This window comes from Buteo buteo, chromosome 4, assembly GCF_964188355.1.
Source record: "Buteo buteo chromosome 4, bButBut1.hap1.1, whole genome shotgun sequence".
Classification (NCBI taxonomy): Eukaryota; Metazoa; Chordata; class Aves; order Accipitriformes; family Accipitridae; genus Buteo; species Buteo buteo.
In genome coordinates this window covers 12,138,494-12,153,592 of record NC_134174.1, presented here as the reverse complement: position 1 = coordinate 12,153,592, position 15,099 = coordinate 12,138,494, and the positions used below count along the sequence as shown (strand labels likewise).

At 36.8% G+C, this 15,099-nt stretch overlaps 1 protein-coding gene across 2 annotated transcripts in view; it reads left to right on the top strand.

Moving 5' to 3' along the window:
• Positions 1–15,099, top strand: part of GNAI1 (G protein subunit alpha i1) — a 37,202-nt gene that overhangs the window by 5,093 nt on the left and 17,010 nt on the right. The window lies entirely within an intron of this gene.

Here is a 15,099-nt window from a genome sequence, read left to right as displayed (position 1 = left end):
CCTCATCTTTGTAAGTTATGCCAGCCTAGTCTAAAACATTTCTGACAAACCATTTCCTGTATCACCTTTAAAGACAACTGTATAGATGTTTACAAAGCTCACCAATTATTTAAAAGCTGTTTTGTGATACCTAAAAGAAGTGTTTAATGTTTGGGTGGGTTTGATTGGATTTTTTTTTGCTTGTTGGTCTTGTCTGTCTGCCTCTGCTCCCTTCCCACCACCAGCCCTGACTTTCTGCCTGTCTGCTTAGATTTAGCAGGAATTCTGAACTAGGAGCTCTCTTGCATTTTAAGTTGGACTTTGGCAATCAGGAGGTTATTTATGTGGACTTTTATATCCGACTGTATAGTTAAGTAAATTAAATCCTCAAGCCTTTGTACTAAATATAACAATACTTTAAAAGAACAAAGTCAAAATTGCTAGATTCCCATAGTGTAATAATCCCCCTTGCTTTTGTGAAAGGAGGCTCATGGATGTACAGAAAACACAGCCATTCAGTTATGGTTGTGATTGTATAATTGCAGTTTGGGTTCTTTTATGCTTGTATCTTTATATTTGAATGTTGGTTTAATAATTTACATCATAATATTGGTCTTTAATGTGTGTATAGACTTCTTCACTACAAGTTATCTGTAGTGATTTCAGGTCATCTGTTGCATTATTATTTTAAATCTTCCTTTTGGAAGTTTCTTTCTAAAATCACCATTTATGTTTATATCATGATTTTTATTCTTTAACATTCTTAGGAGAAAATTTACTTCAGTACATGTTGTTTTAGAATGGGCTAAAGAGAAACTGTGCATTTTGTACCATGTCATGATACCGGTAATAGTGACTTTGCTTTTTTATCTCTTGATTACAAAGTGTAGTTAAGGGTATGTAAAAATTACTTTAACTTATCTTTGGCATCAGGCATTAAGGTTTTTTTCTTATATTTTATTTTAAGAGTTAGAAAACATTTTAAGCTTAAAAAAAGATTTTCCTTGAAGTTGTGTTTTAAAAACAATGTAATGCTGCTTTGTTTTGTTTTGGTTTTTTTTCCCCCTCCTGAATTAGAGACCAAAAAAGCTCTGGTAAGGTACTTTTTGGTAAGCCATTCACTCCCAGCATCAGTGGTGCCTCAGGTCTACACATAAGTTCTGTAATACACTGACTTAATCAGTTTCTTGCTACTTTTTGTGGCAGCACAGTATTGTATCATCATTGTGCTGATATGACAGTTTACTTCAGTCCTATAGATTATATTACTGAAATGATCATGCATTTAAGCTAACCTCCTTTTGTGAAGTTATTTTTAATTCACTTCAGAACTGAAGTTTGCAATATAGCTCCTTGCATAGTTGTGTTGGCACAACTTGAACTTGGGCTTTGTGCTATAGTTAGGCTGTGCTGATTTATATAATCATATTGCAAAGTGGATTGTTCTTTTGCTGCCACATTTTACCCTGTAGTTGTTTTGGTCCTCTGAGAAGGAAGAATTGAGTAGTTGGCACATCCTAAAGTATGGCTACATATTTTGAAACCAAGCCATGAGTCTGGCTTCAGAGGGCATGAAATTCTGAAGTCAGTTTTGCTGCTGAGCTTGATGGATGTCTGCAGCGTTTCCTGTAATCGCTATCTGGCAAATGTCAAGGTAGAAAATTGGAAGTAGAAAAAGAGGTATTTAAGATGTGCTGTTAAGTGTGAAGTTTTTCTGCCATGGAAACGCTGAAATAAAGATCTGAACTGACTTGATAATTAGCTATTAAAAGTTTTTTCCAAGATATGTATAGGTGAACCTGTATTGATGAAAACTTGCTATTCTGAGGTTGAGTCTTAGTCATTGTCCAGTTTTACTGAGGTCAGCTGTTCTATTTATTGCCCTCATTTGCTCGGTGTCCTACTGTTACCTCAGGCTTTGTGTATGTAAATTACAGTTTTGTTATCCTGTAAATGGAACTTACTTGGCTTCACCTGAGAGATTCTGTATCCAAACAATATTTAAGTTGGTAAGGTATATAGAGAGCAGTTGGAAAAATCAGAACTTTGAACTTGTGAGAGCAAGAAGTTTTAAGTGCACTATTCAGAAAAATGAAGAGTTTTTGAAGTGGCACAACTTAGTGACTTTTCTGAGCAGAAGGATAATAAAGACACTGAAATTTATTAGATGATTAAGACAAAAATAAACTTTTTGCTGAGATGCTTTTATATACTGGGAATGTATGCTTTTGCAATAAAAGATTTGAACTCATCTCTTCTTAATGCTAAACATATTTTGTTTTCCTTGTCCATTAAGTAGGAGTCGACAAGACAAACTAAGGTTTCTTAATGAGAATCAGGGTGGGAAATGAAGGAATGATATGATGTCATAGACTAATTACCCATGTTTGTGACTGTTCATAACCCTTTCATGGTGTAGCTTTAAGAAGTGGTAAGAGTTGGGGATTTGGTAGGTGTTTCCCCTCATCATGGCTTTGCCCTTGGAATTTGCAAAGCTGTGGAGCCAGCTACAAAATCTCTGGAATTATCTATGGTTTGAATAAGTAACAGTAGGTAAAGTATCATGTATCTGTTTATGCTGTCACAGCAAAATGGCCTAAAAATCACCTGGTGTCACAGATACCCATATGCATTATTCCTTGATTTGAAAGTATATTATCTGTTCAGGTCAAATTTTGACTTTCTGTTTCATTTTGGTTTAATTGATGGCTAGCCCCTTCCTTGAAAACCATATTTCTGTGTAATTTTTAAAAATTTCTCTTGATACCATTCTTTCAGGATCTCAACTGATGGGGGTAATTGACATAGAGCATTTAAGAACCAATTCTTTAAATAAGAGATTTGTTTTTAAACGTACAATAGGCAAATAAATTGCTTTCCTGCCTTTGGTAATTGAAAGGTCATTGAAGCTCTGAATAACACAATTTCATGTATGTTTGAGTATCAACTTAATAAATCAAGTAGTGGTGTTGACATATATGTTAATATGGACGCTATGTATTTATATTTAGAGATGCATGTAAACTGCAATATTATATGTACCTATATAAATTGATATCGAAATTAGAAAATACTTTTTGTAAAGCTGCTTATTTAAAGAAATCAACACCATTCGAATATACAGTACTTCAATTTATGAAATAAATTGTACCTCATTACTTTTTCATATATGCTTCTTAGAAATGTGGTATTGCATTTGAAGTGCATAATATACTTAGAAAAGGTACCTGATTAAATCTTTAGTGAAATATAACAGTATCTAGGCAACCAGAATGGACAGAAGTCTTTACAATAATTGCTCTAAACAGATTGCTTTTAAAGAGGAAATCAATGTACTGTAATGAAAATTCCTGTTGAAGCTGTGAAGCAGGTTTATAGTTCTTAATATCTTCCAGAATTTAATATGGTCTGTTTCTTGAAATGAAAATACTATGGAAATCAAATGGCTGCCTGTATCCCATTTTCCCTTTGCAAAGTTGATAAAATAATTTCTTGCATACAACTATATGTTGGATTTTTACATGGATGAAGCTGTTGTAGTTCTTTGGCTCATAATATGAGTTGTTACCCATCATGATTGTAAGGAGGTTCTGAATCGGGGGGGGGCTGATAATTTTCAGTAAAACTCAAGATGGTCTTGCCTACTTTCTAAATCCATATCGGAATGCTGGAAATAAGCAGTGCATGTTGTCTAATAAGCAGTTGAGCCATTCTAGAAGCTCTGTGTTGCTAAAAAGGAGAGTGCTCTTACAGCATCTGGCTGAATGGTTTTGCCCTCTCACTGGCACTTTTAAATGCTTAATTCCATTTTGTGCTGGTTTAATAATAGCAAATTGGCTGTCCTGTTTGGACTTAGTTTGCTGGTAGAGTGGTCAATTTGACTGGTATTTCATAATGGTCTGGTGAGGACCTGAATAAAAGCATGATGAGGAACAGAGATACACACTTTATGCAAATGGAGTACTGGAAATGCATAGCAGTGCGTGGAGGGGAATATGGGTACAGAATAGGATTCTTTCAATTTCTGCATTTCTATGTCACAGTTTACTGTAGTATTGGATTAGGAATAAGGTGAAATTGTGTTCAGCTGCAAGGTCCAGTTGGTAGACATGTTAAACTCTATTCAAAACCCACTTATTTTAAAACTTCATTGCTGGAATAGGAGATGGTGCCAGTCTTTCTCAAGGAGTGTGTTGATTATGGCACTTTATTGGAAAATGGAGGTAGGAGTTTGTCTTCATTCCAAGTCCAAGGAGTGTCTTTCTGACCTATGTTTCCTTATGCTATCCTAACTTACAGGTCGTAGGCTTGACTAGGAAGAATACTCTTCTGCCTAGCACTTTGTGAAGAACGCAAGATGGTAGTGGATAAGACGTGTAACTGCCAGCTCAGTGTCCAAACAGTAGAGAGGAGAATGGAGACATTAATCTCCAGTTAAAACAGTAAAGTTGTACTAATATTAAACAGTGGGAATGTAGTATTGGAATTCAATTCTAAAATTTGCTATGACTGGAGATAAATGTCTGGCAATAACAAAATTTGGACTAAACAAGACAATTGTCTTGAATATTTATAGATTTTATTTAATCAAATGTTACTTTGAGTGCTCGTTGATTTCAGAATCTACCAGTGATATACTACTGTACAAGGATGGACTGAAAATAAGCTGCTAAGTCTCATTTAAGTGTTGTCTGTATTCTTGATGCATTAAATATTTCTTGAAGCGTTTTGAAAGTGGATTTCTCAGCTGTATGCAGATTCAGTTACTGATCCTTAATAAATCCGGTAAACTCTTAGCAAAACCATTATATGCTTTCTAAACCTCTTAAAGACATTGACAGGGATTCTTTCTAATATGCTTTAGTGCCTCAGTGTTTGCTAGCAAAGGTTCTCATTTAATTCCTAGGTGAGAGACTACTTAGGTTATTTTCTCTGTCTGCTGTTCTGGAACATAGGAGCTTTTGGGGTTAGATTGGATTGGGCTTTGACAACATACTTGTTTGAAGCCTAACAAGCTGCTATTTACGTAGGTATCTATCTTAGTCCTTCCTTCTGGGCCTATTGGGTGCAACTGCCTGTTTGAATGGGTTGAAATTTTTATATGCTTCAAAGCTTTCTGAGTTTAATTTGAGACCAGTTAAATACAAAGTGTTTGAACAACAACAAAAAAACTCAGATTTTTGTTTTAGTACTGTTAACTACAAATAATAATCTACCTTTAGGTAGCTTTGTGTGGAAAATGCATGTGCGTGTAACGAAAGAATATGGTTAAGTATACACATGAATTTTCTTTCCTGGTTCAAATACAAGTAAGTGTTCTGAAAACATTTGCTTTTGAAAAAGATCAGTCTGGATAGCTAGATCTTTTCATTTAACATTTTAATCTGTGTCACTGTGTAAGTCCTTACAATTTTTTTGGTGGAGGTGGAGACCTTTTTGTAGTGAATTTAGTAAGTCCTTACAATTTTTTTGGTGGAGGTGGAGACCTTTTTGTAGTGAATTTAGGTCAACTGTTAATATGCTTATTCTCCTTATTTTTGTGGATCTTAGTCCCTGAGCTACAAGATAAAAAAACACTTAGGTGTGGATGAAGACTGAGCATTTATGTGAACTGAAGTTTATTGCACTTCTTTTACAATAATGGGCTAACTTTTATACCAGGGCAAATGCAGTTATACTAAACTTTGACAGTACCCATTTATAATAATACCTTGGTGTTACATGACAAGTAGAGCTTTGAATAAAATCAGTTGAGATTTACATGAGAGATATTTTTCCTATTTTGATAGGAATGCACACACTTTCCTTTCTGATTTTCCCAACTCTTTGTACAGTTACATGGTAATACAAGGTAGCAGGGACAGTCAGATCTGTCACAATTGGAGATAATAAAACAGAACCTGAGATGAAAATGTGCTGTGAATTCCAAGTTCTTGTGTTGTATCTCTCCACCAGAATAACCTGCATAAAGTATGCCTGTGTTGCAGTGGGGAATCTTTTGTAAAGTGTCTTTGATTGTGATTAATGATAGTCTGCTGAGTAGCAGAAGTTCTCTCTGGTATCTCAGTCACTGAACCTACCGTCTTTCCACACTGTATTTATAGCTCAGTGAACAGTAAAAGGCCATGAAGGCCAACCACACTGTCAAGAAAAATGTCAGGGCACTCTGGATTTCTAAAGGTTTATTAGATCTATATGTGGAGGTCTGGTTGAGGCATGCTGTCCTCTGTTGGCAGAAATTGACAGTAACTTTCTTGGTAAACATTGTAAGAGCAAAGGAGGTGGTTCTTTCTGTTGGAGCACTCAGCATTTATCTCATGTAGTGTGGTCATATACAATATCCACTCAAACTCATGTTCTAGAAGGTCTTTAATCATGTTTTTTTCATACCATGATTTCAAATTATGTAGTGATTGTTTCTGAGCATGCTACTATGTATGGAAGAAGATAACCACTGATTTTTTTTAAGTAACAAATTTAAATCTTATCTTCATTTTGAAGAGAAGATCAGTTATTTGCTATTAGTGAAGTTCCATTAGAAACACTAACAAGCTTCTGGACTTTGGATTTTGAGGAAATTCCCAAGTCTTTTAGAGGATAGTAGTATGGGGGCTGGCCTTTGATACATTTAAGTAGTCAACTGATAATCTTACCAAGCTGCTGTCAGCATTGACATGTTAGACCTGGAGCCGCAAACTTTCTTAGCCACTGGTGATGTGGCATATAGTTGTCAGGCAGCAAGCATGATTACTATGTGGTTTTCATCTCTAAATGTGCATTCATTCCCTTATTTAATTTCTGGCGTAAGTAAGAGGTTTATTTCCAAACCTTTGAGTCTCAGCTTGTCACAGTCCTGCTGCGTTTGGCACCTCACACAAAGGAAGCTGTGCCTATATCTTAATTGAAGAAAATGCTTCAGAGATTTTAAAGTGCAATGGCATTGTCCCTCTAGAAGGCAATGATATTGTTTTTTAAGACATCTCTTGTATATTCTCAACAGATACATCTTCCTTCTGAAATATGACAATTTGGATTGTATTGTTCTCCTTTATAGTAAGACAATGAGTCCACAATATGGTTATGCTAGAAGTGATGCATATAACGATAAAAGGGTTCCTACTATATAGCAGTAGCTGTACAGCCAGTAATTTGAAACAGTTGAGGAATATAAATATAAGAACATTTTTGAAGAGCTAGATATAATTTGTATTTGAAAGCTGCATGCATTTGTGTTGTACATAAAATTGCACCAAAAAAAATTTCTGCTAAGGTGTCTGCTTATCACATGCATCAAATTCTAAGCGAAAAGATTTCATAAAACCTTAAAAAGATGTGAATGAAACTTACCTTAATGTTTACAAAATGGAGTGTGTGCTCGTTTCACCATAATCTTTATTTTTTTAGAATTCATTGAGTTCCAGAGGTTATACTAAATATAAAACCATACTTTTTTCTTTGTTGTTTCAATACCAAACTAATTAATACAGTCTTTATCACTTGCTGATGTGTTTACTATAGTAATAGCCTAGGTATCTAAGAAATTTAAAGCAGTTTATTGGAGGTCTAGACCTGAATAGACGCATTGGATGCTAATGTGAGTTAATATGCATTTCTTGAGATAATGTTTTATATTAAGTTTTCTTAAATGATGCTTTATATATAGTATATTTACTATTTTGTTGTATACTACTGATTTCAAACATCTTCTAAGAGCAATACTGAAGACCTAGGAAAGAAGTAATTAGTTGTAATTAATTCTTGATTTGTTATGGAATTTACAAAAGTGACAGTGGCTTACAGGTTTAAATGGTGTTTCTTCTGTAGAACTAAGCCACCATGCAGGTACTGAAACCTTGAGATTATATCAGATCTTTTATCTGAGTCAGTGTCACAATTTTAGAATCTGTCACTCCTGTGGTTTCAACCAGTGATGTAATCTGGGATTCACACTCTGTTACTACATGGCTAAGTTACTGAAATATTTTCTTCCAGGTATTATTCACACAGCTTCTTAACTCATTCAAAGTTTCCTGGCACATTCAAATTCCAGTAGCTATGGAAATTCAAAGACTAATGCCCCCTTAAGTAATGAGTACTGCCAACCTTCAGTTGACTATATGAAAACAGTTGGGAAGGGGAAAAGGAACATAAACTCTGTCAGTGGCAGCAGCTGTCTCAGAATTAGAAGAATACAAGATGGTGGTAGATAAGAAGTGTAACTGCTGGGTGGTTTCAAAAAGGGGGAGTGGGAACAGAAGACAAAAAAAATAAATTTTGCAGGGAGATAGAGCGGTGTGGGTGCTGGTGTGAGAGAATGTTTAATTTAGTGGTCAACCTGTCTAGTAGATGTGTAGCAACAAGTTTCCACTGTGTGTTTCTTGTGCTAGCATTGATGTATTTTGAATATAGTAACAATGATTAACAGCTTGAATTCTGATTTAAGTCTCATGTCTGGTAATATGTCATGAGGGGATAGCTTGGAAGTATAATCTCTCAAATTTATCTGCGTGCCATGTGCTTTTGTAAGAGATTACTGGCCCTATAGCAGAAACAGTAGAAATCACTGGGCATTTAGTTTGTGCTGTGATTAGTGACAGCTGAGGAACAGGCACCATTTATCTTGCCTCTTCTTCTGTGAAATACTAACATCTGACAGAACACTGGATAGGAGAGTTGTGGGGATTGGACTTTACAGTAGGTGAACCCAACAATTTGAGTCAATGTGTTTTGTTTTAAATTTCACATATGTATCTATGTTTAAGTTAATCTGGTGCAAGTCTCCTGTTTTACAGTCTGAAAAGCTGACAAGCATCTATTGAAAGTTTTATATTAATTACTTTTGTCCATACTTGAACTTTCTTCTGGCAACGTACAAGACTATTCTACTTGTTTGTGCATTCTGTTCCTTTGTGCAACTCAGTTGGTGCTTCAAAACCAGCCCTGTTCTACTCTTCAGTTTTTATCTAATTCTTCTCTTAATCTAGGTGTTGGTGTCCGTCGCCCCCCCCCCCCCCCCCAAAAGAAAAAAATATATATACAATTTTTTCTGTGTTAGTGTTGCAAGGAGTATATTTGTGCTATTAGGAATTGTTGTACTTGACAGTTGGTTTCCCCCAAAAAGGGATACTGTGAACTTGGAAGTTTGCATTGCTCTTTATTTTGGTATTTGATTAGTTTCTTCAGTAAACAATTAGTAAATGCTTCACAAGTTACAAATGTTACTATTAAGATCTCAGCACTCACAAATAGCAGTTTCTGTGCTTGGGTGCATAAAACATTTGTTCCAGAAATTTGTAGTTCTGGAATGCTTGCTATGTAGGCAGTGTGTGGGATAATAAATCATGAGACACTATGAGTAGTTTAAAGTAACATTTTTGCTGATCTGTTATTTTTAATCAAATTATAAAATACTTATTTCAATTCTTTTTGAATACAGAGCTGCTCCATTTGGAAAGTAAAAGAATATTAAATCTGTCTAAAATGGTGTTTGCTACAATTTCATAGTAGTGAGTCATAGAATCATAGAATAATTTAGGTTGGAAAAGACCTTAGATCATTGAGTCCAAATGAGTCTGTCTTATTATTTTTCAGTAAGTTCTTGTGTAACTGGCCAAATAGCAGTTTGGAGAATAAAATATTGCTTCAGCTGTTTCTTAAATTTATTTGAGCTTTGCTAGCCCTACTCTGTTCCTTCAGAGTACTATATGTGTGGTTTATCTGTTAAATGTCTTTTTGGTTGTTTTTTTGAGCATGAAGATGCTTTGATTTTTTTGCTCTATTTCCAAAGTTGAAAAGAAAAATTATAATACAAATTTAGCCCCTCTTATTTAGCTGAGCTTCAGATTGACTGTGCCATGGATGGTATGATAGGGCTAGTATAGGCCTGGGTTTATGTGCTAGGTATGAATTCACCAAGTGCTATCACAACTCATGCTGGATCCAGGTAAATGACTGCTTTGGATAGCACCAATACTAGCTGTGGAAGTATTGACGTGTGAAGGTAGAGCCTGATTACTAAACTTTGAAGGCAGAAAACTGTTCAGATTATAGTAGAATCTGTGGGGGAAAATGTGGTTCTTCTGTTTCCTGTGTTAAATTGTGCTGATTAAGTTGGACATGCTTTGCTACCACACTTTGTCAATCTACATAATGAAGCATAAGGATCTACCTGCTTTTTGGCAAGCAGGTGTAATAAGAGTATTAGACTTTGAAGTTATATTCCTACTGAATAAAAGTTTTTAAATTCTGTGCTTTAAATTGGATTTTCATAGCATGTATTGCCCTCTTTTTTTTTTTTAATGCGAGTAGTGCATGAAGGACACAAAGTGTGCAAGGGAGATGAAAATACTCATCAGTTTTTAAAACTTTCTTTTGTCAAAGTGATGACCAAGCAGTTAGCTTAGACTTTCATTTAAAACTAAGCAGACAAAAAATGCTTACGAGTCTCTCAAATTCGGAACTGATACACTGCTGTTTTTCTAGTTTGAGCAGAACCATCATGTCTTTTTATTACTATTTTTTATGCTTACGTAAATAGTAACTGAGCCAATAAGACTGTTCAAATTATTGGCAGTAGTGAAGCGGAAATCAAGTATCACGCTTTAGCAGGCAATAAATAGCATCCTTTACTAGATAATTGAGGAACATACAATCAAGTCTGTCTAAATCTGGGTAGGGTTTGGTTGTGACAGTATAGCTAGCTCTGACATTTTATATGCAGCTGTCACATGAAATATTTAATACTGCTTGCTCCTGTCTAAAACTTTCTAAAACAGAGTTACTTCTCATTTTGTTGTGTGGACAACTTATACACACTGAGATAAAGGAGGAAATTTTAAAAATGCATCCATCAGAAAACCTGGCTGAGCTCTGCATTCAGGAGTGCAAAACCAATGAATCTCCGTTCATTATGGGACAGTAAGGTGTAACTTCCTTACATACTTTGCAAAGATTATTAGGCAAGCTGCAGGCATTTTAACATGCAGTTAAAGAAAAAATGCAAACCAAATACAACTGTTTCTATTTTACATTAAATAGAAGAGAGGAATGCATGTTCCAGGAACTCACTGTTGGTGTTAGGTACTCTGTAATAAATGATGACTTAATTTTTTTTTCGTATGTATTATGAGTGTTTATGGTTATGTTACTGAGAAGGCTTTTATGAGAATTCTAGGTATTCGATACATGTGAATTCTAACACCATATAGAAACTTGCATATCTGACTCAGGAAAAACTGAGTAGAAAGTGTATTACAAAATAATTAAATTTTGATACTGTGACTAGCCCTGACACTGACCTACTTGGTTAGTCAAATGTGGTGAATATTTGACAGAAAGAGCATTTCACAAGGTTATGTAAGTTAAATGCTATAGTAATATTTCTTAATATCCTCAAAATTGCTGTTGAATGCAGGGGTTTATACTTTCTTCAGATTGTTTGAAGAAAAATATTAATGCAAAGCAAATTATAGAAATTTTATTAATAAAGCTAATCTTTAAACTTTTGTCACCTGTTTGTGCTTAAGTGCATAATTAGGTATTTATAGTTTAAGTGTTAATTTGGTTTATAAATGCATCAGGTGTCACAATAACAAATGACTTTTGTACTGGTGTCTCTGTTTTCTGTTTATATTAATATACTTATGCTGAACTTCCATGGCAGCTCAGAGTCTGAGAACTATTGGTACTCTAAAGAAACTTCAAGGTTTATAAAAAAATAAGTCTTTTACTTGGACATTAGCTAAAGATGGCATTAAGCAATCTTAGATTGATGTTGACAGGCCTGCTCTATTCCTTGGCTACTTAATTCTGCAGGACACTAGCGCCTGTTGCAGTTAACACTCATTCTGCTGTGTGTTGGAGGAAGGGAAGTCTAGCCACATCAGCAGCAATGCTGGGGAGGAGGTGGGACAACTTTTGGCAGCCAGTCTTAAATTGGCTTGAGCCTGTCATGAAGCTACATATTTGGTTTAACAGGAGAAAAATCCCAAAGGCATTGCTATACAGTAGTCAAAGTGTAGAAATATACTGTTAGACTAACATCAAATAATATTTTAAGTTGGAAGAAACCTCTAGAGGTCATCTAGCTCAGCCCTTGGCTCAAAGCCAGGCTAACATCAAAATAGAGAAGGTTGCTCAGAGCCTTGTCCAGTTGAATCTTGAAGATTTTCAAGGCTGAGTTTCTACTTCCTCTATGTGCAATTAGTTCCAGTGCTTAACCTATTCCATGGGGATAAGTTCCCTTCCGCCCTTTATATCTCTCTGAAACTGTCTGTACTGCAGCTTCTTGATTGCCTCACATCTTTTTGTTGGGTACCTCTGAGAAGTTTGCTTCTGTCTTCAGCTATCTTTAGGTGGGTTTTATGGAGAGGATAGCAATTAGACACACACCCCACCTCACTGCCACCCCCACCCCCACAACCCTCCCGCCCCTGCACACTGGTAGTCTTTCCAGGATTAAAAAGCCCAATTCTGTGTAGCTTTTCTTTGTATGCCATGTGCACCAGCCCCCTAATCAATTAAGTGACCCTCTTTTTTTTTTTTTTTTTTTTGTCTCATTTATCATTATCTCAGTTATTGGGTGCTGAGGATGGAAACAGAACGCAGTACTTGGAGACAGCATCATGAATGCTGACTGCTGGGGAATAGCAGGTTCTTTTGACTTTGTGACTGCAGTTTTGCCAGTGCAGCCATGGTAGCTGTTGGCCGGGGTCAAGCCAAACACTCTCACAGCTGCTTGATCACTCTCCTCTCCCTCGGGATAAAGAGGAAAGTAGAAGGAAGGTGAGAAGACTTGTAGATCAAGATAATGACATGTTAACAGGGAAAGCAAAAGGTTGCACACACAAGCAAAGCAAAAAGAAGAATTAATTCCCTGCTTTCCATTGGGAGGCAGATGTTTGGCCAATTCCTGGAAGGCAGGGCCTCAGCGTACATAATCATTGTGTGGGAAGAATCACAGAATCATTTAGGTTGGAAAAGGCCCTTAAGATCATTGAGTCCAACTGTTAACCTAACACTGCCAAGTCCACCATCAAACCATGTCCCTAAGTGCCACATCTACACATCTTTTAAATACCGTCAGGGATGATAACTCAACCAATTCCCCAGGCAGCCTGTTCCAATGCTTGACAACACTTTTCAGTCAACAATTTTTTCCTTGTATCCAATCTAAACCTCCCCTGGTGCAATTTGAGGACATTTCCTCTTGTCCTATTGCTTGTTACCTGGGAGAAGAGACTGGCACCCACCTTGCTACAACCTCTTTTCAGGTACTTGTAGAGAGTGATAAGGTCTCCCCTCAGCCTCCTTTTCTCCAGGTAAACAAACCCAGTTTCCTCAGCTGCTCCTCATAAAACTTGTTCTTTAGGCCCTTCACCATAACCATCCTTCCCAAGATTATGACAAACAAAGGTTAAGACAAGCAACTTAACCACAAATGTCCACCTTTCCTTCTTCCTTCCATGAGCTTTTACTGCTGAACATAGCATCATGTGGTATGGAATGTCCCTTTGGTCAACTTGGGTCAGTTGTCCTGGCTATGTCCCTTCTCAGTGTCTTGTCCACCCCCAGCCTACTTACTAGGGGTGGGGTCAGGGTGGAAAAGAGAAAAAGCCTTGATGCTGTGCATGCACTTTTCAGCACTAGCAGAAACGCTAGGGTGTTATCAGCACTGGTTTAGCCACAAATCCAAAGCACAGCACCATATGGGCTGCTGTGAAGAAAGTTATTTCCATCCCAGCCAGACCCAGTGCAGCAGCCTGGTATGTGGTTGACCTTCATTGCCACAGGGGCCTGCTACTGACTCTTCAGGTTGTTGATTCCCACAGTTGCTTTCTGCAAGGTTGTTCCCGAACCCATTAGTCCCAAGTCTCTGTTGTTGCATGGGTTATTCTGTGCTGCTTGCAGGGCTTCACACTTGTCTCTGTTCACTGTCATGAGATTCCTGTCAGCTCAGTCCTCTAGCTTGTTGCGGACCCTCTGAATAGCACCTCTGTTCTCCAGCACCGTGACCACTTCCTGGCCTCCTAGGCTGATGTCGTTTGCAGATGTGATGTGAGTGCATTCCATCCTGGCTTTCAGGTCATTGATGAAGATGTTAAACTGTATTAGCCCAGTATCATCTGCTGAAGATTGCCTCTTCTAACTGGCTTCCAGTTAGATTTTAAACTGTTGACCACAAGCCTTTAAGTCTGGCTGTTAGGCAGATTTTCAGACATCCTGAAGTTGATATTTATCCAGTTTGGTACAAGGATGCTATGGGAGATGGCATTGGAAGCCTTATTACATCCATTGGTGTCCTTCATGCCCAAAACCAGCTGTTTCCTCATGAAAAGTTATCAATTTAGGCACAGTTTGCATTTTGTAAGTCCCTGATGGCAATTCCCAGTCACCTTCTTTTCATTCATATGCCTGGAAATGACTTCCAGGAGTATTTGCTATATAGTTAGTCTGAGGATCAGGGTGAGGCTGACTGTCTCATAATGCCTCAGATCCCCCTTCTTGCCCTTTTTTGAAGATGAATAAATACAGTTTTTATCAGTGGCTTCCTGTGGTGACAGTGACCTCTAAAGAAGAGAGTTTTCTTTGGTTGTATTGGAATTGGACAACAGGTGATCTGTTTGCATTAGAAACACCTGTAGACCGTGTGAAGGTTATACTCACTTCTGCAAAACCATATTGAGAAAGAGGAATTGTAAGAGCAATAATTCAGCGCCAGTCAGAGACAAACTGGGAGCATGCTGTTTAAAGGGATTAGGTCACAACTGTAAGAGTTCCATAATTTTTTCAGAGAAGTAAGCAGCCTAAGAAAGTGGAGGTAAAGTAAATTAAGGTTATTGAGACAGCAAAAACTGTAATTTTTTTTCCCCTGTCTTGCCGACAGACATACAAATTGTTTTTGTAAGCTTTGTATTTTAATGTTGTGTGGGTTTTGGTTTTTTGTTGGTTTGTTTTTTTTTTTTTAACTTGTTGAGCACTGAGAATGGTGTCAGCATGTCTGGCAAACTTCATGCAATCCAACAAGTAGTCTGACTATGTTAGTGTTAGTTTATTCTTGCAAAGGGCAAAAAATTGTTACAAGGGCTAGAACCTTGAAGAGTTTGAAGATGTTCATTTGCA